The 26575-nt window shown below is 35.4% G+C and overlaps 1 protein-coding gene and 1 long non-coding RNA gene across 2 annotated transcripts in view; both read right to left on the bottom strand.

Moving 5' to 3' along the window:
- Positions 1-4688, bottom strand: part of HERC3 (HECT and RLD domain containing E3 ubiquitin protein ligase 3) — a 118538-nt gene extending 113850 nt beyond the window's left edge. Inside the window, exon 1 of the mRNA XM_039845686.1 lies at positions 4670-4688. The gene's annotated coding sequence lies outside the window, so the exon portion shown is untranslated. The remainder of the gene's footprint in view (positions 1-4669) is intronic.
- Positions 4689-5495: 807 nt separating this feature from the next.
- LOC120588318 (uncharacterized) overlaps positions 5496-26575 on the bottom strand; it is a 38046-nt gene continuing 16966 nt past the window's right edge. Inside the window, exons 2-3 of the long non-coding RNA XR_005649224.1 lie at positions 7352-7524; positions 5496-6237 (exon numbers count right to left, since the gene is read on the bottom strand). This is a non-coding gene — a long non-coding RNA (uncharacterized LOC120588318). The remainder of the gene's footprint in view (positions 6238-7351; positions 7525-26575) is intronic.

Below are 26575 nucleotides of genomic sequence, written 5' to 3'. Positions count from 1 at the left end.
AGGATGGACAAAAAAAAATTCTTTTTAAATATTCTTTAAAGTATCAAAAATAATTATTAATTCCATAAGATCCAGCAACTCCATTTCTGGATATGTACCTAAAAAAATTGAAAACAGGGTCTCAAAAAAATATTTGTACACCCATCTTCATAGAAGCACTATTTACAATAGCCAAAGGTAGAAGAAACCCAAGTGTCCATCAATGAATAAATACACAAACAAAGTGTGGTTTACATGTATAATGGAATATTATTATTCAGTCTTAAAAATGAGAAATTCTAACACATGATATAACATGGATGAACTTTGAATACCTCATGCTAATGAAATAAACCAGTTGCAAAAAAATACAAATATTGTATGATTCCACTTATATAAAGTGCGACAGTAGTCAAACTCATGGAGACAGACAGTAGAATGGCATTGCCAGGGGCTGCAGGGAAGGGAAATGGGGAGTTAGTGTTTAATGGGTACAGAGTTTCAGTTTGGGAAGATGAAAAAGTTCTGGAGATGAATGGTGGTGATGGTTGTACAATGTGAATATATTTAATGCTACTGAACTACACATTTTTTAAAATTTATTTTTATTAAGTTTATCAGGGTAAGTGGTCTGCCATATGAGCAATATTATAATAATCCAACAGAAGAAGACATTTAAAAGTGGGATCCCAGTCACAGAACTATCTTCCAAACATCTGGCACAGTAGGTTTTAGTTAATAAACGTAAGGTCAATTTGAGATGATAGTCAATGAATGTGGTCACCTAAAGGCAAATGTAGTCTTAATGCTCTATAGAATTATTTTATCTAGAATGATAAAAAGGTAGTCCACCTCTCTTCTCTTCTGATCAGTCCACATCAAGTTCTGTTCAGTTCTAGGGAGACTCTTAGAAAAACAAACTGAAATGGGTTGAGGGAGGAGTAATCAGAAGAAAAAAAAGCATCTGAGAAATTGCTGATAAGAAATAACTTAAGAATGACACACTGGCTATAATAAAAAGGAGTAACTTGTTTATGGCTGGGAAGAATAAAGACCAAATTTTGGAAGCTACACATTAAAACAGGTTTTGGATCAGCAGAATGAAGAACTTTCTGACAATTTCCATAGCATTTTATCAGTACTTCTTGTGTAGAACTTTCTATCTTTAAAGTTACTTTCAGAAATTACCTCATTATCCACATAGCACCTGCTTGTGTACATATTAGGCCCTGAAATACTTGATGAATTAATTAAAGAGTGTGAGGATGATTAAACAAATGACTGTCGAAACTAGCAAAAAATGAAACTGAGCTGTCCTGTGAAGAAAGGATCCAAACACAGGCCAGTTAATATTTGGCAGAGATATTATGAAAGAAACACAAGTTTCATTTACTTGGTTGGATTAGATGACTTTTAAAGGCCCTTCAAGCCCTGAAGATCTATGGTTTCATGGCCTAGATTTAGGTCCTGGCTTTCCGTTTATTAGCACGGTGGATTAGGCAAAGTCACTTAGCTGCTTTGCTCACATATATACCCTACTTGCTACAAAAACAAATATCAAAAACAAAACAAAAAGGCTAACTGCATCACTACCTTGATTGGCTGTAAGTCTTGTGTGAACTTAAAGTGCCCTGGGGGAGGTAGGTGGAAGCCTGAGCTGGGAGAGAGGAAAAGAATTGTATTATAGGGCTTGCCCCCAAAGGTAAGGCAGTATTAACCCAAAACACTGTTTACCAAGGGGCATAACAACTTCAGGCTTGAAGGGTGGCAGAGTCCTATCTATGGTGGGTCAGTCCCACAAAGGAAGCAATGCCTCAAGAGTATACTCATATATTGCACAGAGGACATAGGGAATAGAAAACAACCACTGGGACAGGTGTTCTAGATTGATCAAAGTCTCAGTACCAAGTGGATGGTATCTGAAAAATTCAGGAAAAAAATGAGGCAGAAGCCAGAGGTATAGGTCAATGTGGAGGGAAGTAGAGGAAGGAAGGCTGTGGTTCAACTTAGGTATTTCAGGTTCTATCTTTAAAGCATTAAAATGAATGGCAGATCCCAGCTGATGGGTCTGGTCCTGAAACTGTACACAATGCCTTGGTCAAAATAAACTCTTCACCCACCCAAGATTAAACCTGTAGGAAGAAACCATCATGGAATATGGGTGAATCGGAGGGACAGGCAAGACTAAACTGAGAAAGTGACCTATAATTTATAAATGGCTATACAAGTATACATGATTATAATTTAATAATTAGAAAGCTGCCTCTGGAGTCAGATCGTCTGGAATTGAATAAGATATGATTCATTTGACTTAATAATGGGCCCCTGCCTTACCTTCCTGTGTCTCTATTTCTTCAATGGAGGTAATAATAGTACTCACCTCATAGGGTGGTCTGAGGTTAAATAAGATAATAATGGTAAAGCACCTGGAACAGTATCTGACATATAATAACTCTCAATAAATATGAGCAATTATAGATTTTGCCTAAAGCTCAGTGATTTGTTTTGATATATATACCAAGGTCATTTTTTTCTGTTCAACAATCTATTCTCCAATTATGTCTTTGATTGTTTTATTTCGATGGTTCTCAAATCGGAAGTGATTTTGCCCTGATGGACATTTGGCATTGTCTGGAGACATTGCTGGTTGTCACACCTTGGGTGGAAGGGACCTCTGGCATCTAATAAGTGGAGGGCAGAAATGCTGCAAAACATCCTGAGATACAGAGATGCTGCTAAACATACACATGCCAGTACCCTACACAAAAAATCACCTGATTCCAAATGTCAGTAGTGACAGGGTTGAGAAATCCTGACCTAGATTCATTTCTAGGAAATAGCAGAATTTTATCTGCAGCAACTCTGAAGAAATAAGATAGTATATTCTCTTTCTCTCACTTTCCAAAGCCCTAATACTCCGAAAAGATGGAATGTACAAAAAGCTGCAACCCCCAGTGAGCACTGCCACAAATCTTCTTATCCTGACTTCAGCACATCTTATAGTGTTCTGGAGTTGGGGATGAGGTAGGATTTCCACAACCCAGAATGCAATGGGACACTTTGGTTCCTTCCTAGATTTTTCCTAATTGCTTTCACAGAAGTGCAATTCTCAAATAGATATTTATTGATTTGGTGGGGTTGGGGAGCAGCGGTGGAAGTGGGCGCAGGGGTAGGGAAGCCTGGAATCTGCCTCAGAAAGTAGTATCTGCATGTTCAAGGCATGGCAGAGAGGGAAGGTAAAAGGTCTTCGTATCTACTTTTAGTTAGGAAGCTTCATTCTGTTTCTGGGAGCATAATGTAGATGGTCTATCAACTATTTTCATTTTTCAGTTATGTTTTGTTGCTTCATGGATGGTGGAAATTCATTTTAGATCCTGGCAACAGATTCAAAAATCTTACCATTTTTGGAGGAGGAGTTGGAGGTTTTCATCTTTTCCAGAACACCACAGGTTTTTTCACTGACAGTTAGGAAAGTCTGTCAGCACTACAAGCTAGGTGTCTTTTAAAATCATTACTTTCTCTTTATTCCTGCTGATTTGTTTTAGAAAGGGCATATTAAGGCATGAGAATCTCCTTTGGGGTTATGAATGAATCTGTTGTGAGGATTTTCCTTTTCTCAGATTCTCTAAGTTGTTAGATTTCAAATCAATGTAAAGATGTGGGGGTGAAGAGAAGCTCTGGTCCCTGAGTCACTATCCTATCATTTTATCTCAGAATTCCAGATTTCCAGAAGTCAGAGTAGGCACATAGTCCAAGGTTTACTGGTCCTGATACTGCCTGGTAGCAGTGTGAGTATATATTACATTGCACAAATTTCTAATTACAGGTTTAAAATATTCAACTAAAAATGGCATCTAATCAAGAGATTAAGCTTTATGAGAACTGGAAGTGGCTGGATTATAAACCTGATGAGTTTTATGTTCCATGTACATAAAAAGAATGTTTTTAATGACTGATAAGTAAGCTAAATTTTCATTTTCTTCTCCAAATAGCTTTGGATTTTCTTTCTCAGTGAACACTGATCTTGAATACATGCAAATGCTAAAACCCAGCTGTTTCTCTTTATGAGCAAAAGGCAGTCTTAATTAGTTTTTATAAGATATACATATCTTTCACTCTACTAAAATACCACACTCAACAAATAATGTTTTAACTACAATATCAGTGAATGCTTTTCCTGTTCTTTTTCTCCCTGTATGGTCCTGCATCTGATACCTAAAAAGTATCACCAAAATATAATTTTTTTAGACAATAGAATCAAATTGCCAAATTTATTTTGAATGAAGTTTATGATTAAAATTTCTCCATTTATGTAACTTTAATCATAGGCTTCATGAAGGAAAAGACTGCAACTGCATCAATTTTACGTATTGATAAATCAAATTTTGGTTAGAAGATCGCTTGAGGCCACACGCACTTCATTAACTGCCAACTGAACAAGGGCCATAACCCTGAATTTCTGAGTGCTTATTCCTTCATAGAGTACAATTGATGTGATCAGGAAAACAATATTGTCAAAATTGATTATTTTGGAGGATTTCTTCTTTGGTGCTATATTATCTAAATTGAATATGTCTAATTGTAAATGTAAAACCCTTTCGGCACATATTTGGAAACCAACTATGTTAGGGTTGCCATAAGAAAGTACCACGGACCGAGTAGCTTAAACAACAAAATTTCATTTACTTACAATTCTGGAGGTTAGAAGTCTGAGACTAAGGTTTTGGAAGAACTAGTTTCTTCTGAGGCCTCTCTCCTTGGCTTGTAGAGGGCCATCTTCCTCCTACGTCTTCACATGGTGTTCAGAATGTATGTATCCCTGCCCTGATTTCCTCTTCTTAAAAGGACAACAGTCATATTGGATTAGTGCATGCTCTAACGACCTTATTTTAACTTAATTGCCTCTTTAGTCTTACCTCTAAATATAGTCACATCCTGAGGTACTAGTGTTGCAGGAAGCGACACCCGACAGAGGCAATTGGATGCTCAGACAACATTGTTAGAGGAAGGAGAATTTATTAGCCAGTGGAGCACGTGGGGCTTAACAGTACCAAAGCATGAGCTCCTTTTGGTTAGATTTCTTAGTTTATATATTTTTTCAGTGTCCATGCAAGAGGCGCGTGATTCCTTTGTCTGAGGTCTTCGTGCACCTCATGACTCAGGATGGGGAGGGGAAGTTTGGGTGGGGGGCTGTAAGGGGGAAGGAATTTCCAGACCACAGGTTTTATCTATTTACAGGCTGTTTGTCTTGTAGAACCCGCAGCCTTCGTGTTATCAGTACCAGGTGTTGCAAGAGTTTCCAGAAGGCCATTTAGAGATTTATAAGATGTGGTTAATCTATAACTCGCTGAGTCGGTCATTTCTGCAAGCCCTTTCCTTTGCATTTTTCAGATGCCTCCCCTCCTCTCTTACTAGGGGTTAGGACTTCAACATATGAATTTTGGAGAGACACAACTCAGCCCATAACACTGTCAAAAATCTAGAAATAGCAAAATTAAAACCACCAGATCAAAAAATAATTTTTAGTAAGACTTTATTGTGCATATAAGAACAGTTCACAAACTGGGAGCTTTCCAATTTAAAACTAATACGAAACTCTGGGGCATTATTTTACAGGATGGCTTATAAAATAAAAATAGGAAGTAATTTAACCTTTACAATGATTGCTTATTACAATGGAGGTTTCCAGATGGCCGAGGATTAGTTATGTGATTATCCTACACCAATTTTAGGATGATAACAAGTTTGTTTTATGATTATCAGAGGCATTTACAAGAAAAAAACATAATTAACTTTCACTTATGTTCAAGAAATAACTTAGAGTTAGTTGTGCTTATTGGCCTCAATAAGTTTTTGTCTGCCAGGAAATTTTCAAGTCCAGTCTCCGTTTTGTATTTAATTTTAACAGCGCCAATTCACAGACTTCCCATATTTTTTATTTGGTTTAGGTTAAATAGAGTAGTTTCTATACCAAAAAACTATATCAAAATTATATTCAAACTGGAGTCAGATTATAGCACAAACATAGGCTGTTTGGAGACTCCCAAATGCTTAATATTAAGAACGGCAGATTAGAGAATCAACAAATCTCACAAGCCTCAGGATATCAAAGGGCTATCAAGAATAAATAAATTCTATATTTATATTTCCAAGAATAATAGAAATTACACACTTCATATGTAAAGTCTTTGGTTAGATATACCAGAGACTTTGTACCCAAGTCCTCCAGTTTGCACACCAAGTCCATCCTTCTAGGACCTGAGAAAAAACAAAAAGGTGAATGAGAGTTTAAAAGAAACCGTTAGAAAATATTTTCAAATCAAGGCTTTGCTACTTATTTTAGAGCCATGGACATTCAAAGTCCACACAGGTTACCATTGCTCTAAAACATGAATCATCTCACTCACCTTTAGGGTTATTCTCATCACCAATTTATTTATTCACACAGATGATTTGTTTACTAGCTGCGATACTTCATAGCTCTAAGCTGTGTTATTCTTATCTTTAAAATAGGGATAAAAATAGTACCTATCTCACAGAATTGATATGAGAATTAAATGAGATGATGTTATTATACGTCTGGCACAAGGTAAGTGTGTAATAAATATGAGCCAACATCAACTAAACCCCATGAGGGTAGGAGCTATATCTAGACCAGTAACTACTGTATACACAGTTCCTGGAATATAGGAGGCATTCATTAAATAGGTGTTCAATGGACAAAAGAATTAACCTCAGTCCAATTTGGGGATCATTTAAACAAAAAGGAGGAGTGGGGACAGAAGGCAGAGGAGAGTGTGCTATATTTAAATTAATTTTTTTAATGAAAGAAAGTTGTCAGTGCATTTTAAAAGCATTTTATAAGATAGAAGCCCTATGACTTTATGAGATTGTTTCATTACTGAGAAAATTTTCTTTCACAAGTGCATGAAACACTTCACTCAAATCCACATCTGTCATGCCGTTTCTCAGAATTTATGGTCTGTTTTGTTTTGAGAAAAACAAAAATAACTCAGCAAACTATCCCACTTTAAGTATTTTAAACTTGAAGCTGATTATTTCTATATCCATTCCCCACACTATGCTTGCCAGTGAAACACTTTAAGAATGCCAATGACTAGAAAGAAAAAGAAAGAAGCTATAATGGTTCTCAACAACCTACTTGCTCAGTCCTTGGTTTGGCCTCCCTTCCCCGCCTATCGGCAACTCTGGAAAGATGTGGTGTGGAGATGGAAATGTTAACGACAAATTAGGAAAAAGTGGACACTGTACTGAACATAGACATGCTCCTATCCACTCAGAATGAAATTAGGGGAGCGGCATGATAACCCATAGGAGAACCGGAGGGGAACTGAAGTATAGTTCCTCCTACCTCTCTCTCCACTCCCATTTGCAATACTGGGCACATGCTAGTCCTATGTGAGCAGGAGCTGTCCATTCCCCAAAGCAAGCAATGGGGATGCTGGGGAGCACAGTCAGGTCCACAAACTTCAAGGTCCTTCTCCTGGCCAAATCCATAGTGCTGGGAGATCAGATATGCACGGCCTGGAGAGCAGAGGATCAAATTTCAGGGCACATGCACAGTGACTTTTGAATACCTGGGTACATGACTGCATCCAATGGGGACAAATGAATAAGTTCAAAGTGGTATACTTAGGGAAAAAGGTTAAATAATACCAACTACATGTGTACATAGTGACAAGTGGTCAAATTCTGGGGTAAAAATTAAATAAGCATGCAATTTATCAAAAATTCAGGTTTCTATTACATGCCAGGCACTAATGGCACATATTACCAATCAGCAATACAAAGCCAATTGGAAAATAAAAATCTTGTTAAAATAGCGAATTCAATTCTTAACTTAATACCCTCAGTTCTATCACATGCTGACGATCTCTCAAAAAAAATTCTTAAAGAAATGAACGATCAGCACAGTATAGTAGAAAAATCATGGACTTTGGATACTTAAAGTCAAGAATTCAAATCCCAGCTCTGCAGCTAAGGCAGCTGTGCCAATGTTTCTTTATCTGTTAATTGGGAATTATAATATCTACCCTCAGCATATATTCTTATGTTGAGAATGAAAGGAGCTATTGTCTTTAAAGAGTCTAATATAGTTCTTGATATGAGGGCTCTGAATTATTAGTTCTCTATTATCTCTGTTCTTCCCTGCCACTGAATAGATTAATGATATATTTGATTTAAACTGATGCATAAAGGAATGAATTATATGAAGAAACAAATTTCCTGATGGTGTAAATTTTCAATTATTAAAACAAGTAAACCAAGCAATTTGGATCTTAAGGATTCTCTAGTTTCCTTTAGCGGAGATGAGTTTTTCAAAGGCAATCCCATAGATGAGAGAATAGAACAAAGAGAAGTCTTTACTAAAATGAGTAAAGAATATAAAAGAGAAGTCTTGTGACTGAAACTTTCAATTTCAAAAGTTTAACTCATATTGTGAAACATGGCCTCTCACAATCCACTATGAAATTTATAGGCAGTAAAGTAGAGTATGAGAGAATGGACTAGAAAGGCAGAGAGAGAGGAGTTAGCATCCTGGCCATGTAGGAATTTAAACATATTATTTAACTTCTTTGAGGTTCAGTTTCCCCATTTACAAGTTGGAGATAATGATACTTGCTGACAAGGTTGTTATGAGATAATGTAGATATAGTACATCATGCTCAGGAAATAAAAGTTTTAATAACACCAACCCTGAATTGAGACATTGAACCACTGACTGTCACCAAGAAATTTAATTGAGATGACAGAAAGAGAAAGGTGTAAAATAAAGATGATAGAAAGAGAAAGGTGTAAAATAAAGAAGTAGATAATGCATTCACAACTAAATGCATTGAAAAGAATGTTCTATATCTATATAGCTCTGTTCATGACTAGTAGCCACACTAAAATTGAATAAGATGAATATGATATTGAATAACTTGCTATATTCTTTGCAGGATGCATCATTAACATGCTTTCTCTGACCGCCAGGCCTTCACGCATACTACAGCTTTTGCTTGAAACACTTTTCCCCTTCTCTTCCCAATGCTTAATTTCGCATTCTTACAGTCTTGACATTAATGTCACTTCATTATGGAAGCTTTCTTTGTCTTATCCCAGAATAATTTAAGAGTCCTGATATGTGCTTCTGTCACTCTCCTAACTTCCTCATTTATAGTACTTACACACTTGATTATAATTGAATGTTCATTCTCTGAGGGACTGAAAATTTCTATAGAACCAAGTCGGTGTGTCTGTCTTGCTCAGTGTTATATCCAGGCACCTGGAATGGTGCATGAACATAAATTCTTGAGTGTAGTGTCAGCATATTTAGTCTTTCCATTGAGTATTTACTATTTAACATTATGTCATAAAATGTCAGTTATAGTTCATTTCTTCACATTTAAAAATAGCACAAATCACATTTGTAGGATGCTGCAGAAGGTTCTGTGCACTAGGTTGGAACTTTGAACCAACTGATACATAAGGTTACTTCTAGTTCAAAGTTCTGGTATTCTATGATTCTTCGATTTTAAGGATATGAGTATCATCCTCTCAATACTTAATCTACTCCAAGAAAGTAAATTTGGAGCACCAAAGCTACATTATTTCAGAATATGATGATGAAAGCATTATAGAATTCTTTAAAGGTAAAAAATGCATTGGCAGAAGTAGAGAGGACTTGGCAGTTTGTTTCTTCCAGTGGTGATAACTAGCTGATGCTGAACCATCTGTATTCCTTTTCACCATCTTCCTTATCCCTTCCTGCATCCCCCATTTCAAGATGAATAGTTAATATAAGCAGTCTGTACATATGAAAAAAGCAAAACCAGCTGGACTCCAGGAGGCACAACTTGCTACCATATTCTTCAAGCTGTACAGTCTACCAATAAACTCACTAAGCAAACCATATGACATAAATCTTACAGTATTTTGTCAAGATTGTGAATTGTATCCTTAAATAATAATTGCACCTCCTTGAATGTCAATTTTATTATTAAAGAGAGACTTAATAATAAATCTAAAAACACCAGGAGTCTGTTGGTGCACTGAAAGGATTACTGAAGTTTTCCAAACCATATCACTTGCAGTTTAGGGATGTACATTGTGAATTATATTTTCAGGAAAGTATCTTTCATTCATTGTACAAACCTCTGTCGAGAACATATATGATAGGCTTATGTTTAGAACCACAGAAACAATCAAAGAGCTTGAGACGGCTGGGATTCGGAAGTTACCATTCATAAACCTTGGAAAATGTAAAGGAAGAGCTATCTTCTATCTTATTTCTATGTTTTATAATAGTCTTTAAAATGTATTCTTAAAATACATGTTGAAGTCCTAAACCCCCTCCCAGTACCTGTGAATGTGACCTTAAAATAGGGTCTTTGCAGATGATCAAGTTAAGATGAAAGCCTTACTGTTAAAGTGTACAGCTGAAACCTACTAGATTTCGTTAACCAATGTCACCATAAAAAAATTAAATAAATAAAATAAAAAATTTAAAAATTAAAAAGAAAGATGAAGTCATTAGGATGGGCCCTAATTCCATATGACTGTGTCTTTATAAAAAGGGAACGTTTGGACGCTGAGATATATACAAAGGGAAGAGTATATGAAGATGCAGGGAAGATACCATCTACAGGCCAAAGAATGTTTAAGGCTACTAAAAATTAGGTAAGAGGCATGGAACAGATTTTCCTTCATGTCCCTCAGAAGAAACAAAACCTATCAACACTTTGATCTCGGACTTCTAGCCTCTAGAATGTAAGACATTTCTGTTGTTTAACCCACCCAGTCTGTTGTACCTTATTACAGCAGCCCTAGGAAACTACAACAAGCCCTCTAGTCAAAAACCCATCTATTTCTATGGTATTCCTGAGTCAGGTATACTATAGTTACTACTATATAAATATTTTATAGAGACATAAAGCAGTTGTACAATTTGATAAATTGCTTGTAGATCCATTTCCAAAATGTAGGTCACATAATGCAGAGGTCCCCAATCCCCGGGCCATGGATCAGTACTGGTTTGCTGTTAAAAACTGGACGGCAAAGCAAGAGGTGAATAGCAAAGAAATAAAACAACATTCATGTTATTACTAAGTAGAAACACAACAGATTAGACACGAAAGCACAAAAATTGTCACTGATTTACTATCACACTGGCAAGAGGGATCAAAAGGCAGCAACCAGAGGTCATTCATTTGCTAATATCATTTAATATTTTTGTGCTTGAACTGAAAGAGTAGATTAACAAGGCTGCTTATTTGGTTTGTTGTTAAACACTAGGTTGAAAAAGGGTTACTAATGTTTTAAATGAAGGAAATTCAAAGTGGTCAGAGAAGGTTCAACTAGAGTAATTTCAAGACCATACAGCTAAGGAAAACAAAATCAGCTCTAGAAATATAGTGTATTAGCTGGAATATAGCCAGTATTCAAAAAATGTTTCTTAGAATTAATGTGACTATGACACTTCTGTTTTAAGCCTGTTGTTGAACTGAGAGCCTAAAACCCACTGGGAGTTCTTAGACCAACAAAAAGTTTTTTAAAGCAATTATCACTGGAAACAGAGAAGTAAATAGAATTCCAGTTTAATATATCTACTTGTATCAAATATGTCCTTAATTTACTTGTTCAATAAACACTTATCGGTCAATAATTGGACAAATGACAGGACAAAGTCCTTGTCATTAAAGAATTACATGGGAAAAAGACCAGAAAACAAACCATTACAACAGTGGGTGTAGGGACAAGGGAGGTTTGGGTATGGCAGCAAGTGCTTCTGAGTGGATGTGTCTCTTAAAGGATGATTAGAAGTTAGCAGTGGACGGGTAGGGAGCTAAAAGCACTAGTAAAGCTAATCAAGTGTGCAAAGAAAGAGGCTTGAGAACAAGGCATTTTAGAGTGCAGTGTGGGGCTGCACTGACTATGTCATGGTGGATGATGAGACTAGAAAAGGCAACAAGACCCCTATATTGAAAGCGTTTGGCTGCTTTGCTAAGGAGTTGGACTTTATTGCTTTTTCCCCTAACTTTATTGAGATATAATTAATATATAACGTTGTGTAACTTTAAGGTGTGTAACATGCTAATTCAATAGACTTATCTGTCGCAAAATGTTACCACCACAGTTATAGCTAACACTTCCATTATCTCAAATAATTAGCATTCCTTTTCTACAGTGAGGACATTTAAGATTTACTCTCTTAGCAACTTTCAAGTACATAGTACATTACTGTTATTTATAATTGCAATGCTGTGCATTAGATTTCCCAGAACTATTCAACTTCTAATAGAAAGTCTGTACTCTTTGACCAGCATCTCCCCAGTCCCCTCCCCCACCAGCTCCTCATAATCACTATTCTACACTCTGTTTCGAAAAATTATGTTAGTAATGACAGTATGAAGAATGAGATCCAGAATTCATTGGGGTGTTCTTTGGGTAGTCTCTAGGCTGGGCCTGTATTCTTTTGTTCCCCTTGTCATTCATGTCTGACTAGCTACCTAACAAAACAATATCATATTTAACAGCCTAACTGAGAAAATATTTTAAAACAAAACACACAGTATTGGTTTGGAGAAACATGGTGGAGTGAGAGACGTCCTCAGATTTTTCCCCTTGAAATAACAATAAGCTGAACATCTAAAACTCAAAAAAAACACCCAAACTGCATACCAGCACATCTGAGCATGGGATCTGGTATAAGAGCTACCACAGGTCAGAACCCCGGGTGTCAGGCGGTGGACTGAGAGAAATAAAGAAGCTGCCTCTCGCAGCCACTGGAACTACCTGTGAGAAGAGGGGAAGAGGAGAAGGTACAGTGAGTTCCCTGAATAGCCCTGCCTGGGAGAGTTTGTAAGTTCCATGCAGCTGGCAGTAGGGCCCAGTCATCAGTGCAGAAAGCAGAAAAGCTGGATGGCAGAAAAACAACAGTTGAATTTACCAGCCGTAGTTGCAAAACCAAGACTGAGCTGCAGCTTCCAACCTCCAACCCAGAAGACCCCTTCCCCCATACCCTCCCAGACCGAACACCACAGAGCCCCAGGGGCATCTGAGCAAATGCTACCAAAACTGTAGCTAACATTGATAGGGACTGAAACTGAGGGTAGCGAGCGTGATTAAACGTCTACAAGAAAATAAAGGCATTATATAAAGGCATTATTAAGGCTTTATATAGACAGAGATCCAAGAGGCTTAGACGCCACCTACTGGAAACCAAAAGAAAGTACCTTCTTTGCAGCAGGCTAAAGAGAGAACTTTTTATAATAAATTTTCTTTCTGGAAAAAAAGCAGAATACATTTCCATTAATACCCAGGCAGAAAAATAATCCATTAAACACCATGAACAACAAAGGTGACAAGGCATTTCAGAAAGGAAGAGAAAAATCTCTAGAAAATAAGCTTGTAGATATAGAAATATGTGACTTAAATGACAGAGAATTCAGGATGGTACTTCTGAAAAAAATCAGTGAGATCTGAAACGAGTCATATCAACAATTTCAGGAATTGAAAAAACACCTAGATGAGCAGAGCAAGGAGACTGAAACCTTCAAAAAGAACCAAATAGAACTTCTGGAGATAAAAAAAAGTGCACTGTAAGAGTTGAAAAATGAAATAGCAAGTTTGGGAAATAGAGTCGACTAGATGGAGGAAAGGATCAGTGATATCGAAGACAGAAATCTAGAAATAAATCAGAAGAAAGAAGAGAGAAATCGAAGAATGAAAAATTATGAAAGAGAAATACAAGAACTAGCTGATACCATCAGGAGAGGAAACATAAGAATAATGCACATAATAAAAGGTGAGCAAAAAGAGCAGGGATTAGAAAGCATTTTCAGACAAATAGTGGACAAGAATTTCCCAAATCTAAGAAATGAGCTGGAACTTGGAATTCAAGAAGTCAACAGAACACCCAATTATCTCAACCCAAAAAGGCCTTCGCCAAGACACATTGTACTAAAATCATCAAAAATCAACGACAAGGATAGAATTCTCAGGGCAGCCAGGGAGAAGAAAACAGTAACTTATAAAGGAAAACTCATTAGATTATCCTCAGACTTTTCAGTGCAAACCTTACAAGCCAGAAAGGAAAGGAATAAAATATTTAAACTATTAAGTAAAAGGAACTACCAGAATAATGTATCCCTAAGCCCTCCTTAGATATGAAGGAGAAATTGAGACCTTTCCAGACATACAAAAATTGAGGAAATTCCCCACTACAAGGCCTGCACTACAGGAAATACTGAAAGGGGTCAGCTCACCTAAAACAAAATGACAAAAAAAAAACAAACAAAAAAAACCATAATTAGGAGTAAAGTGACTATCAAGCAAATAGAAGCAGAGGAGTGCAACCCTTACTAAGAACAGGGCATTATAAGCTTAAATAATAAGATGAGAATTGCTATAGCAAGATAGTATGCACGTTCAGCATACAAAAGGACAAAATGAGATAACAATGACAAAAGGGGAGGATTCAAAGATCTAAATTCCCAAAGGGAATGGAGATAAGGCACGCGCAGAAGAAAATGGACAACTGTATATATATATAACTATCCTTTACATATTCATAATGTTAACCACATATAGAAGATTTAGAACTGAAGTATATAACATAAAACAAGAAAAACGAGAGGGAAAACCCACAAAAGCCAACCAAACTTAAGAAAACAGAAGCACAAGGACAAGGAAGCAATGGAAACACTGAGCTACCAGAAAGCAAAAGATAAAATGGCTATAAGAAGACCTCATACTTCAATAATCACTCTAAATGTAAATGGACTGAACTCACCAGTAAAAAGGCACAGAGTTGCAGAATGGATCTACAAACAAATCCCAACCATATGCTGCCTCCAAGAGACACATCTCAGCTCCAAAGACAAATATAGACACAAAGTGAAAGGGTGGAAAATGATATTTCAAGCAAATGGCATTCAGAGAAAAACGGAAGTAGTGGTACTAATATCAGACGAAACAGAGTTCAAAATAAAAATGGTAAAGAAAGATACTGAGGGACAATTCATAATGATAAAAGGAATCATGCATCAATAAGACATAACACTTATTAATATCTATGTTCCCAATCAGGAAGTCCCAAAATATATAAAGCAATTACTAAGAGAACTAAAGGGAGAAACAGACCAAAACACTATCGTAGTAGGGGATCTAAATACCCCACTGTCAGATATGGACAGATCATACAAACAGAAAATTAATAAGGAAATAACATCCTTAAATGACACATTAGAACAACTGGACATAATTGACATTTACAGAGCCTTCCATTCCAAAACAGCTGCTTATACATTCTTCTCTAGTGCACATGGAACATTCTCAGAATTGACAACATACTGGGACACAGGGACAGCCTCAACAAATATAAGAGGGTGGAAATCATACCTATCATATTCTCTGATCATAATGCTTTGAAACTAGACATCAACTGCAAAAGAAAACAAGAAGAACCACAACTACATGAAGATTAAACAACATGCTACTGAAGAATAACTGGGTCAGAGTAGAAATAAAAAGAGAGATCAAGAGATACATAGAAATGAATGATAATGATAGTACAACATATTAAAACTTTTGCGACACGGGAAAAACAGTCATAAGAGGAAAGTTTATATCCTTACAGTCCTATCCCCAAAAACAAGAACGAGCCCAAATAACAACTTAATGCTTCATCTTAAAAAACTAGAAAAGAACAAATGAAGCCTGAAGTCAGCAAAAGGAAAGAAATAATCAAAATCAGAGCAGAAATAAATGAAATTGAAAACAAAACAAAAAAAGAAAAAGAAAAAAGAAAAGCAATAAAGAACTGATTCTCTGAGAAGGTTAATAAAATTGACAAACCCCTGGCTAGATTCACTAAAGAAAAAAGAGAAAGGACACAAATAAACAAAATCAGGGATGAAAGAGGGGAAGTTATGACTAACATCGCAGAAATACAAAGGATCATACAAGAATACTATGAAAATGTATATGACACCAAATTTAATAACCTATAAGAAATGGACCAGTACTTAGAAAAATATAACCTTCCTAGACTGAATCAAGAAGAACTGAAAATCTAAATAGACCGATCAGCAGTATGGAAATTGAAACAATCATCAAAAATCTACCAAAAAGTAAAAGTCCAGGACCAGAGGGCTTCACCAGTGAATTCTACCAAACATTCAAAGAAAATTTAATACCTATTCTCCTCAAACTCTTCCAAAAAATCAAAGAGGAGGTAATACTTCCCAACTCATTTTATGAGGCCAACATCACTCTGATACCAAAACCTGGTATGGATAACACACACACACAAAACTACAGACCAATATCTCTCATGAGCACAGATGCAAAAAATCCTAAGTAAGATACTAGCGATTCGAATACAGCAACATATTAAAAAGATTATACACCACGATCAAGTGGGCTTCACCCCAGGAGCACAGGGATGGTTCAAAATATGCAAATTGATTCATGTGATACACCGCATAAACAAATTAAAAAAGAAGAATCATATGATCATATCAATAGATGCAGAAAAAGCCTTCGACAAGATACAGCATCCATTTATGATCAAAACACTTAACAAAATTGGTATAGAAGGAAAGTACCTTAACATAATAAAGGCCATATATGACAAATCCTCAGCCAACATTATACTTAATGATGAAAAACTAAAAACCTTCCCTCTAAGATCAGGAGTAAGGCAAGGCTGTCCACTATCGCCACTGTTATTCAATATAACATTGGAGGTCCTAGCGAGTGCAATCAGACAAGAGAAAGATATAAAAGGCATCCAAATAGGAAATGAAGAAGTCAAACTGTCACCATTTGCAAATGACATGATTCTCTATATAGAAAGACTAAAGACTCCACAAGAACACTACTAGAAACAATAAGCAAATACAGTAAAGTGTCTGGATACAAAATCAACATTAAAAAATCCATAGCTTTCCTATACTCTAATAACAAAGTGTCAGAAAAAAGAACTGGAAAAAATAATTCCTTTTGCAATTGCAACAAAAAGAATAAAATACCTAGGAATAAATTTAGCAAAACATGTGAAGCTCCTATATAATGAAAACTATAAGACCCTATTAAAAGAATTCAAAGAAGATACAAAGAAATGGAAAGATATTCTGTGTTCTTGGATTGGAAGAATCAACATGGTTAAAATTACCATATTACCTAAACCATTACACAGATTTAATGCAATCCCCATCAAAATCCCATCGGCACTTTTTAAAGAAATAGAACAAAAAATCATCAGATTTGTATGGAAGCACAAAAGACCCCGAATTGCCAAAGCCATTCTGACAAAAAAGAATGAGGCTGGAGGCTTCACTCTGCCCTACTTGATGTTACACTACAAAGTGACAGTAATCAAAACGGCATGTTATTGGCAGCAAAACAGACACATGGACCAGTGGAACAGAATTGAGAGTAAGAAGTAAACCCATATTTATATGGGCAAATAATTTTCAACGAAAATGCCAAAAACATACAGTGGAGAAAGGAAAGTCTCTTCAATAAATGGTGCTTGGAAAACTGGAAAGCCACCTGCTAAAGAATGAAACTAGACTGTTGTCTATCACCACACACCAAAATTAACTCAAAATAGATTAAAGACCTGAATATAAGAACTAAAACAATAAAATGCATAGAAGAAAACATAGGAAATAAACTTAAGGACCTTGGACTTAAAGAAGATTTTATGACTTTGACCTCAAAAGCAAGGGAAATAAAAGCTAAAATAAATCAATGGGACTACATCAAACTAAAAAGCTTTTGCTCAGCAAAAGAAATCGTCAACAAGGTAAAGAGACAACCTTCTGAATGGGAAAATATATTTGCAAGCAACACCTCCGATAAGGGCCTAATATCCAAAATATACAAAGAACTCATATGACTCAATAACAACAAAAAAGCAAATGATCCAATCAAAACATGGGCAGAGGACCTGAACAGACACTTCTCCCTAGAGGACATACAAATGGCCAACAAATATATAAAAAGATGCTCAACATCACTAGCTATTAGGAAAATGCAAATCAAAACCACAATCAGATACCATCTCACACCTGTTAGAATAGCTATAATCGTAGGATAAGTAATAACAAATGTTGGAGAGGATGTGGAGAAATAGGAACCCTCATACACTGCTGGTGAGACTGCGAATTGGTACAGCCACTATGGAAAACAGTATGGAGGTTCCTCAAAAAAAACTAAGAATTGATCCACCATATGATTCAGCAATCCCTCTACTAGGTATTTACCCTAAAGACTTGAAAACCCATATCTAAAAATATATTTGCACACCGATGTTCATAGCAGCATTATTCACAGTGGCCAGGTCATGGAAGCAACCTAAGTGTCCTACAACAGATGACTGGATAAAGAAGAGGTGGTACATATATATAATAGAATATTACTCAGCCATAAGAAGAGATGAAATATTGCCATTTGTGACATGGATGGACCTCGAGATAATCATGCTAAGTGAAATAAGCCAGACAGAAAAAGTTGAAAATCACATGATATGACTTATATGTGGGATATAAACCTAAAAGCAACAAATGAAGAGGACAAACAGAGACTCATAGACATGGACTATAGTCTAGTGGTAACCAGAGGGTAGAGGGTGGGGAGGGAGGGGAAGATAAGGTAAGAGGGTCAAATATGGGAAGGTGAGTGAATAAAGGGGATAAAAGATACGGTAGCTGACGGAAACTGGATTTGGGGTGGTAAACACACAATAGAATATACAGACGTCAAATTATAATGTATACCTGAAAATTATATAATTATATTAACCAATGTTACCCCAATAACCATCATTTAAAAAAAATACACAGTAGAGAACCTATAACAGAAAAAAAATGAATGAACTGTTACTGGACAGGACTAAAAACAATAGTGACAAACGTTGTTTTAAGAATCCAGGTGAGCAATGAGGACCTGAGTTAAGACAATGGAGGAAGTGATGGAGAAGAAAAGACTCAAAGGAGAGATATTTAGGAGGTAGATTTGACTGATTAAGTCACATATGACCACTTAATGAGTCCATAATATGAGCCAAACATTGTGCCAACTACTAAGGAAATAGAAAGGAAAGAAATAGCTTTTGTGGTCCAGTGATAAATACAAATAGTTAAACCAATTACAAGTCAATATGGAAAGCATTATGATAGATGTATGAGTGGGTGCTATGGATGCCCAGAGGAGATGTGATTAATTCACACTGGGGAAAGAAAGAGAAAAGAGTAAAGAGTAAGGAGGGGAGAGGAAACGTGGATGCTTCTCAGATGAAATGAACCTGGAAAGGATACACAGAGGGAAGGCAGAGATGTTAGGTCATTTTGAAAAACTGCAAGTAGCTTGTTATGTGTGAACATAAGGTACATGAGAATATGTGGTGAGAAATAAGGCTAGAGAAACCAAGATAAGAATAAGAAGGGCTTATGCCATGCAGAGGACTTTGAAATTAATTCTGAATAAATTTAGGCTGGCTGGTAATGTGACCTAACTGGTGTTTTAGAAAGATAGCTGTGGAGGGAAGATGGAAGATAAGTTATAGAAGGATGAGCAAGCAAGATCAGTAATGAGGGTGGAACTGCATGCAAGCAAGGATTTAAGTCAAGGCTAAGATAAAGAGGTAGAATTTATAGGACTTGTGGCTGATATGATGGGGAGGTTTTAGAAAAAGAAGTAGTTGAAAAATGCCTGTTCTATAGCTCTAACCACAGTATTTTCACATAATAGGCACTCAGAAATGCTGATAGAAATAACCAGATTTACTTCCTTTGAAAGGGTTTGTCTCAACCAACTACTTTTTCTAAAATATAAGTATTTGGTTCAGTTAATGCTGCAAAGAAGTGTGGTTTTAGAGCTATTAGACTTCACTACCATTTTATTCATGTTTTAATCCATTATTGCATATGTTTGCACAAAGCTTTTGGAGAACTAAAGAGTGCTAATATTCAAAATTATTGCTTTTCACAATGACACTTGAGGTTTAGAAGTTCCAGTGTACCTCCTATGTTATACAATTGCTGCTACGCAAATTGCTTCATTTTTCATTAAGAATATTGGGGCATGGCAAGATGTTTGATAAGGCTAGAAAGATTTTATGTATTGTGCTAAAGAATTGTGTGGAAAGCTAGTATCAACAAAGGAAGAATAACTATGGGTTTTTTTTTCCATACTTTCACAGCTTCCAATATCATCAATTTCGAAGTTCCTAACCTCCCATTTATTCTGACTTTGAAGCATTGTTCTGACTCATCTACTCAAATCCAAGCCAATTATAAATATAAATTGGAAGCTCCTATTCATATTCACTACATCTAATCTGTCAGTTTATTCTCTCATCTAGATAAACTCAACAAACTAAGAAATATCTTACTGAAGCTTAACAAGTCACCAATCTCCTGTATTGTTTACTATAATTCTTCTCCCTCCTTATTTTCATCAGATCAAACTTAACTAAGGAATTTAATATTCCTCTTAATCTCTCATAATGATAGGATTTATCTACATCCTTACTTAAGCAACCATAATCACACCAGAACTGTAAGTAAATTTATTTCAGGTTATATAAAAAATTCTTTGCATGAACCTGAAATGTTTTATTAGTAGATTATGGCAATATAACTTTCAATAAATACATTAATATTTTTCCAAAAGCATTTTATATCAAACTCTATCATAATTACCAATAATTAGCCATATAAAGACATACACCATAATTCCATGAGTTTAATCAAATCTCTAGTTGGAGAATATACTTTCTCCACCTTAAACAAATTGGGTATTTTTTAACATATCTCAAACTTCCTTACAATAACATGAATGTATGTGACAGTTAGCTTTATGTGTCTACTTGACTGAGCTAAGAGATGCTCGGATAGCTGGTAAGACATTATTTCTAGCTGTATTGTTGAATAGGTGGTAAATCCAGAGTAAGAAAGATCTCCATCACCAATGTGGGTGGGAATCATCCAGTCCAGTGAGGACGTGAACAGAATCCAAAGGTGGAGGAAAAGGAATTTGCTCTCACTGGAACATCAGGGCTCCATGTTCTCTGGCTCTCAGACTCAGATTGAATTATACCACCAGCTTTCTCAGTTCTCTGGCTTTTAGATGACAGATCATAGGACTATTTTGTCCTCCATATTCACATGAGCCAATTTCTACAATAAATTTCTTCCTATATATCTACATATATGCCATTGGTTCTGTTTCTCTGGAGAACTTTGATTACTACAATATGCCGTCATAAATATGAATGATAAGAGTTACTTTGAAGGAATAAATTTGAAGGAATAAATTTTAGGACTCAAATCTGGATGAGAGAATGCAAAAATTCCATGCCTCCATATTCCACTACATTTAAGTGATATCCTGTTGACTCTACACTCTTAAATGTTCGTTTATACCTTATCTTTTCTATAATAAAGTTCACCTGTGTGATAATTGTTTTATTTAGTTTAATTCTAGATCCTATATTTGGCTCTTCATGAGCATTAGCTTGAGTAAGCCTAAAAATTAACCCCCTACCCCAAATCACCATCCAAAATCAACAAAAGCAGCAGCATATTTTAGTATATTTGCTATAATTAACAAGGCATGATTACTGTCCAGTAAATGAATGTAAGCCCCACACCTCAATCACTATAATTCTGATCCTATCCATGGAATTAGACCTTATCTGCTTCCCAATTGAATACCAAAATATTCCATTAACATCATATATACTCCTCTAAGGTCAAAAATTGCCCCTAATCTTAATTAGATACTAACTCATCCCATCATTAGCTCTTCCTATTTCCCATTTACAGTCTTTAACTTTATTTGGCAGCTGAGTAGGCTTATTCAAATTCAGCAGGGAAAAATTATAGCCTATACGTCAGTTGTTCACACAGACTAAATAGCAGTCATTACTGTTTAAATCTCATTCCAATTAATCTTAATCATTTTATTTACCTCATCTTCACAATTACTTTATTCTTCATCTGAAATCATTTGCCAGCTGCCAAGACACAGCCTCGTGCCATTTATGTCATCTGAAAGTGGTATTGCCACCATGACATTTCAAATCCTTAGGGTATGTTCCCCATTAACAAAGTTTCTTCCTAAATGCCTTATACTTGAATTTATCAAGTATAATACTGTCATTTTAACAATATCATCATTACCACTTTACCAAATATTTCTCCTAAATAGAAATTATTTAGTCAATACTAATCACATTTCTAACAATAGCAACAACATTGAGCAACACAGGTGTCATCTTTTACTAGCCCCCAAATCATTTCCATTCTCTTTTCCTATGTCTTTCTCTTTAGAGTTCAGGACACTTGAGGAAAAAAAAATATTGTCAAATGTTTATGCTGACTGTTTTTAGTTATTTCATTTAGTTACAAGCAACAAAGATCACTTCAAATTAGCTCATATGGAGAAATAAGGAAACAAGGACTTCATGGAAATCCAAGAACTGGAACTGGAGATTGGCTTTAGATTCAAGCTCATTTTAGAAACTCCAGATGCAGGAGTTCAAAAATCTTTCCTCTACCACTCAGCTATTAGTATTACTCAGTTATATCTATGCATCTACTTCTTCTATCCTGCTTTAATAACTGCTTCTGCTTGATTATAATTTCTACTTCCCCATGTGGTCCATTATGGCCTCCCAAGCCCTGATTCTGTCTCATAAATTTTCAGCTAAAGCTTCTCCCAGTAACTGACAAATTGTTTATTTGTTCCTTAAGACCAATTCACAAGAAAGACAATTCAATTTGTCAAATTAATCTTTTTGAATCCGGCCTTAGAGGGTAAAGATTACTATCTTGCCTAAGGATTAGTTGTTCCTGAATCAGATGGTTATTCCAGTCCAACAAATGAGGCTGGAGGATGGGGAAAGCAGAAGGATGATGGCCACAATACTAAATATGGCTCCTGAGACAGCAGAGTCCAATGGTGGGTCAGTTTGCTTGGTATGGGTTATGGACAGTGCAAGCACAAAGATGAAGATGACTAGTAGTTATAGATGAAACCAGAAGATGTAACCCTATTTCAACAAATGGTGTTGGGACAATTGTACATCCACTTGTGAAAGAATAAAGTTAGACACTTACTTCACACTATATAAAAATTTCACTAAAAATTGTTCCAAGACCTAAATGTAAGAGCTAAAACTATGAAACTCATGGAAAAAAAAACACGAGCTTTCATTGCAGCATTATTTACAATAGCCAAGATACGGAAGCAACCTAAGTGTCCTTGACAAATGAATGGATAAAGCAGAGGTGGTATATATATACAATGGAATATTACTCAGCCAACATGCAGAGACCGAGAGGGTATAACGTTAAGTGAAGTAAGTCAAAGACAAATACCACATGATTTCACTTATATGTGGAATCGAAAAAAAATAAACAGAAATTCATAGATACAGAGAATATTTTGATGGTTGCCAGATAGGAAGGGTGTTGGGGAAATGGGTGATAAGGTGGAAGGGATTAAGATATGAAAATTGCCAGGTATAAAAACAGTCATGGGGATGTAAAGCACAGCATAATGAATATAGTCAATAATATTGTAATAACTATGCATGGTGTCAGATAGGTACTAGACTTATCAGGGGAATCACTTCATAAGTTGTATAAATGTCTAATCACTATGTTGTACACCTGAAACTAATATAATATTGTATGTCAACTATAATTGAAAAATTAAAAAATTATTTCAAAAATACAAAATAGAACTAGAATTTCACTAGACTAGTACCTTCTAATCTGGTTAATAAGACCAGTCAGTTTAATAAAGATGTCACCTATTTTATCATTAAACATATATATTATCATAAATATATTATATTACATTATAGTTTAGGATAAGATAAATGAAAGTAAAGAAACTGTTGAAACATGATTTCTTCCATGTCTTTTGTGAAATTCAAATTCTAGACCCAAAAAGTTTGAAAAAATGTCCTTAGCATACGAATTACATTACACATATTAGGGGAACATGACACATTATTGAAGAATTATTAGGTGCCTACTGTTTTAACAATAGGAAGGTCCAAAAAAACTGTTTTTGAAGCTCTGTGACAAAGCCTATTTAAATAATATCTGATTAATCTGGGATTAACAACATCTAGGGTGTTTCAATTTTTACAGTACACAAAAACAAAAACAATCACTTGCAAAATTGAGCCTTGTAAATTTTTAAAAATAGGTTCTATCATGCATGGAAAAACTAGAAAATTATATAAAAGAATCATTATTATTGACATTGACATACATTACGAGATTTGGTAGTCACCAATATTTCAAGTTCTCCTTTTTCCTGGCATATGGATAGCATTTTCCCACCCCACTAAAGTTAGATATAGCCTTCTGACTTTTTTTTTTTTTTTACCAATAATATCTGAGTGTAAGTAGAAGGTGTGAACTTTCTTATGTACTTTTTCTTCTGCCAAAGTAATCAGCAACATCCTGGTTGGTGGAACCCCAGTAAAATGGTACCCTTCAGTAAGGACAACAAGGAGTAATCTGTGGCTAATATGGTTTAGGTTTATTTATATACATTTGCAGTATCTCTACCTCAAAAATGTTTAAATACTGGTAATTTCATGTGTTTTAATCTAACAGCATGTACACAAAATCAACTCATTATTTTAAGCCACTGAGGTTTGGGAGCTGTTTTCACTGCACTATAATCTAACCTGTCCTAATTGATTGTATTCCAAAGGGCAAGGAAGTCCCTTATAAAACATTTGGTCTTTTTTTTACACTTAAATCACTATTATAGAAGAATGAGATAAGAGCACTTGGATTATTACATTTTTACACTAGGAAAACTTTATACTGAGTTTTAGTTTAGAATTTTTCCTGAAAAAATTTTTTTTTTTTTAGTTCAGAATGTAAAAGCTCTTTATAGTTAAGTTACCTTCAAGCATATAAAAAGAGAAAACAGATATTTTCCTTGGAGCAATCTTTACTTTAAAAATTAATGTTTCCCAAACATAATTTTCTAATCATTGAGAATCCTGTACATGATTGCCTTTAAAAAATTAAACACATTTAAATATGTATTGTAAAGTCTAGTAAAGTATTTTAGGATGCTTGATACCTTCATTTACATCCTATACAGTTGGTAGAATAACCAAGAACTTTTTGTACCAAGGCAGTGGAATTGGAAGAGCAGTATTATGGGCTGAATTGTCTTTCCTGAAAATTCATATGTTGAAGTCCTAACCCCCAGTACCTCAGAATGTGACTATATATTTGAAGATAGGGCCTTTAAAGAGGTAATTAAAGTAAAATGAGGTCATATGGATGGCCCTGATCCAATATGAATGATGTTCTTGTAATAAGAGGAGATTAGGACATAGACACACACACAGAGGGAAGGCTTTGTGAAGACAATGGAGGAAGATGGCCATCTAAAAGCCGAGAGAAAGGCCTCAGAAGGAATCAATTCTGCCGACACACTGATCTCGAACTTCTAGCCTCTTGAATTGTGAGAAAATAAATTTCTATTGTTTAAACCACCCAGTCAGTGGTACTTTGTTATGGTAGTCCTAGCAAACTACTGCAGGAAGCTATCTCTGTGTTGTACAGTGCCATGCTAAAGGGCATCCTAATATGAAAGGTGTCTTCAGTAGCTGAAGTCTAGTGAAGGAATGAAGTATTGTACCCGGAAGTGCATGATTCTCAAAGCATACCACTACAAAAAATCATCGAATCACAAAGGAAGACAACAAGAGAGAAAGAAAGTAACAAAGGAAAACAGTCAGAAAACCATTAACAAAATGACAATAGTAAATCTTTACCTACCATTAATTACTTTACATATAAATGATTAAATTCTCCAATCAAAAGACATAGAGTGACTGAAAGAATTTAAAAACAAAACAAAACAAAACAACCTATATGCTGCCTACAAAAGACTCACCTTAGCTTTAAGGATGTACACAGATTGAAACTAAAAGGATGGAAAAAGATATTCCATCCAAATGGTAAACAAAAGACAGAAGGGGTGGATCTATTTATATCAAACAAAATAGACTTTAAGTCAAAAACTGTCACAAGAAACAGAGAAAATCATTTTATAATAATAAAGAAGTCAATTTATCAAGAAGATGCACCCAACATTAGAGCAACTAAATATATAAAGTAAATATTAACAGAACTGAATGGAGAAATAGACAGCAATACAATAATAGTAGGGGACTTCACTACTCTACCTTCATTAATAGATAGATCGACCAGACAGAAAATTTTTAAAATGGGACTTGAACAACACTATAGACCAATGGACCCAAGTGATATATATATATAACATTCTATCCAACAGCTGAAAAATAAACATTCCTTGCAAGCACACATGGAACACTCTCCAAGATAGATCACGTTAGCTCTATGCTACAAGTCTTAACAAATTTAAGATTGAAACCACACCAAATATCTTTTCTAATCATAATGGTATGAAACTAAAAATAAACAACAGAAGGAAAATTAGTAACTTATGAATATGTAGAAATTAAATAACATCCTCCTGAACAAACAAGAAATCAAAACAAAACAAA

Source organism: Pteropus medius, unplaced genomic scaffold, assembly GCF_902729225.1.
Source record: "Pteropus medius unplaced genomic scaffold, Ma_sr-lr_union100, whole genome shotgun sequence".
Taxonomy (NCBI): domain Eukaryota; kingdom Metazoa; phylum Chordata; class Mammalia; order Chiroptera; family Pteropodidae; genus Pteropus; species Pteropus medius.
Note: the sequence above shows the minus strand (reverse complement) of the source record. Positions and strands in the feature narration are given on the sequence as shown.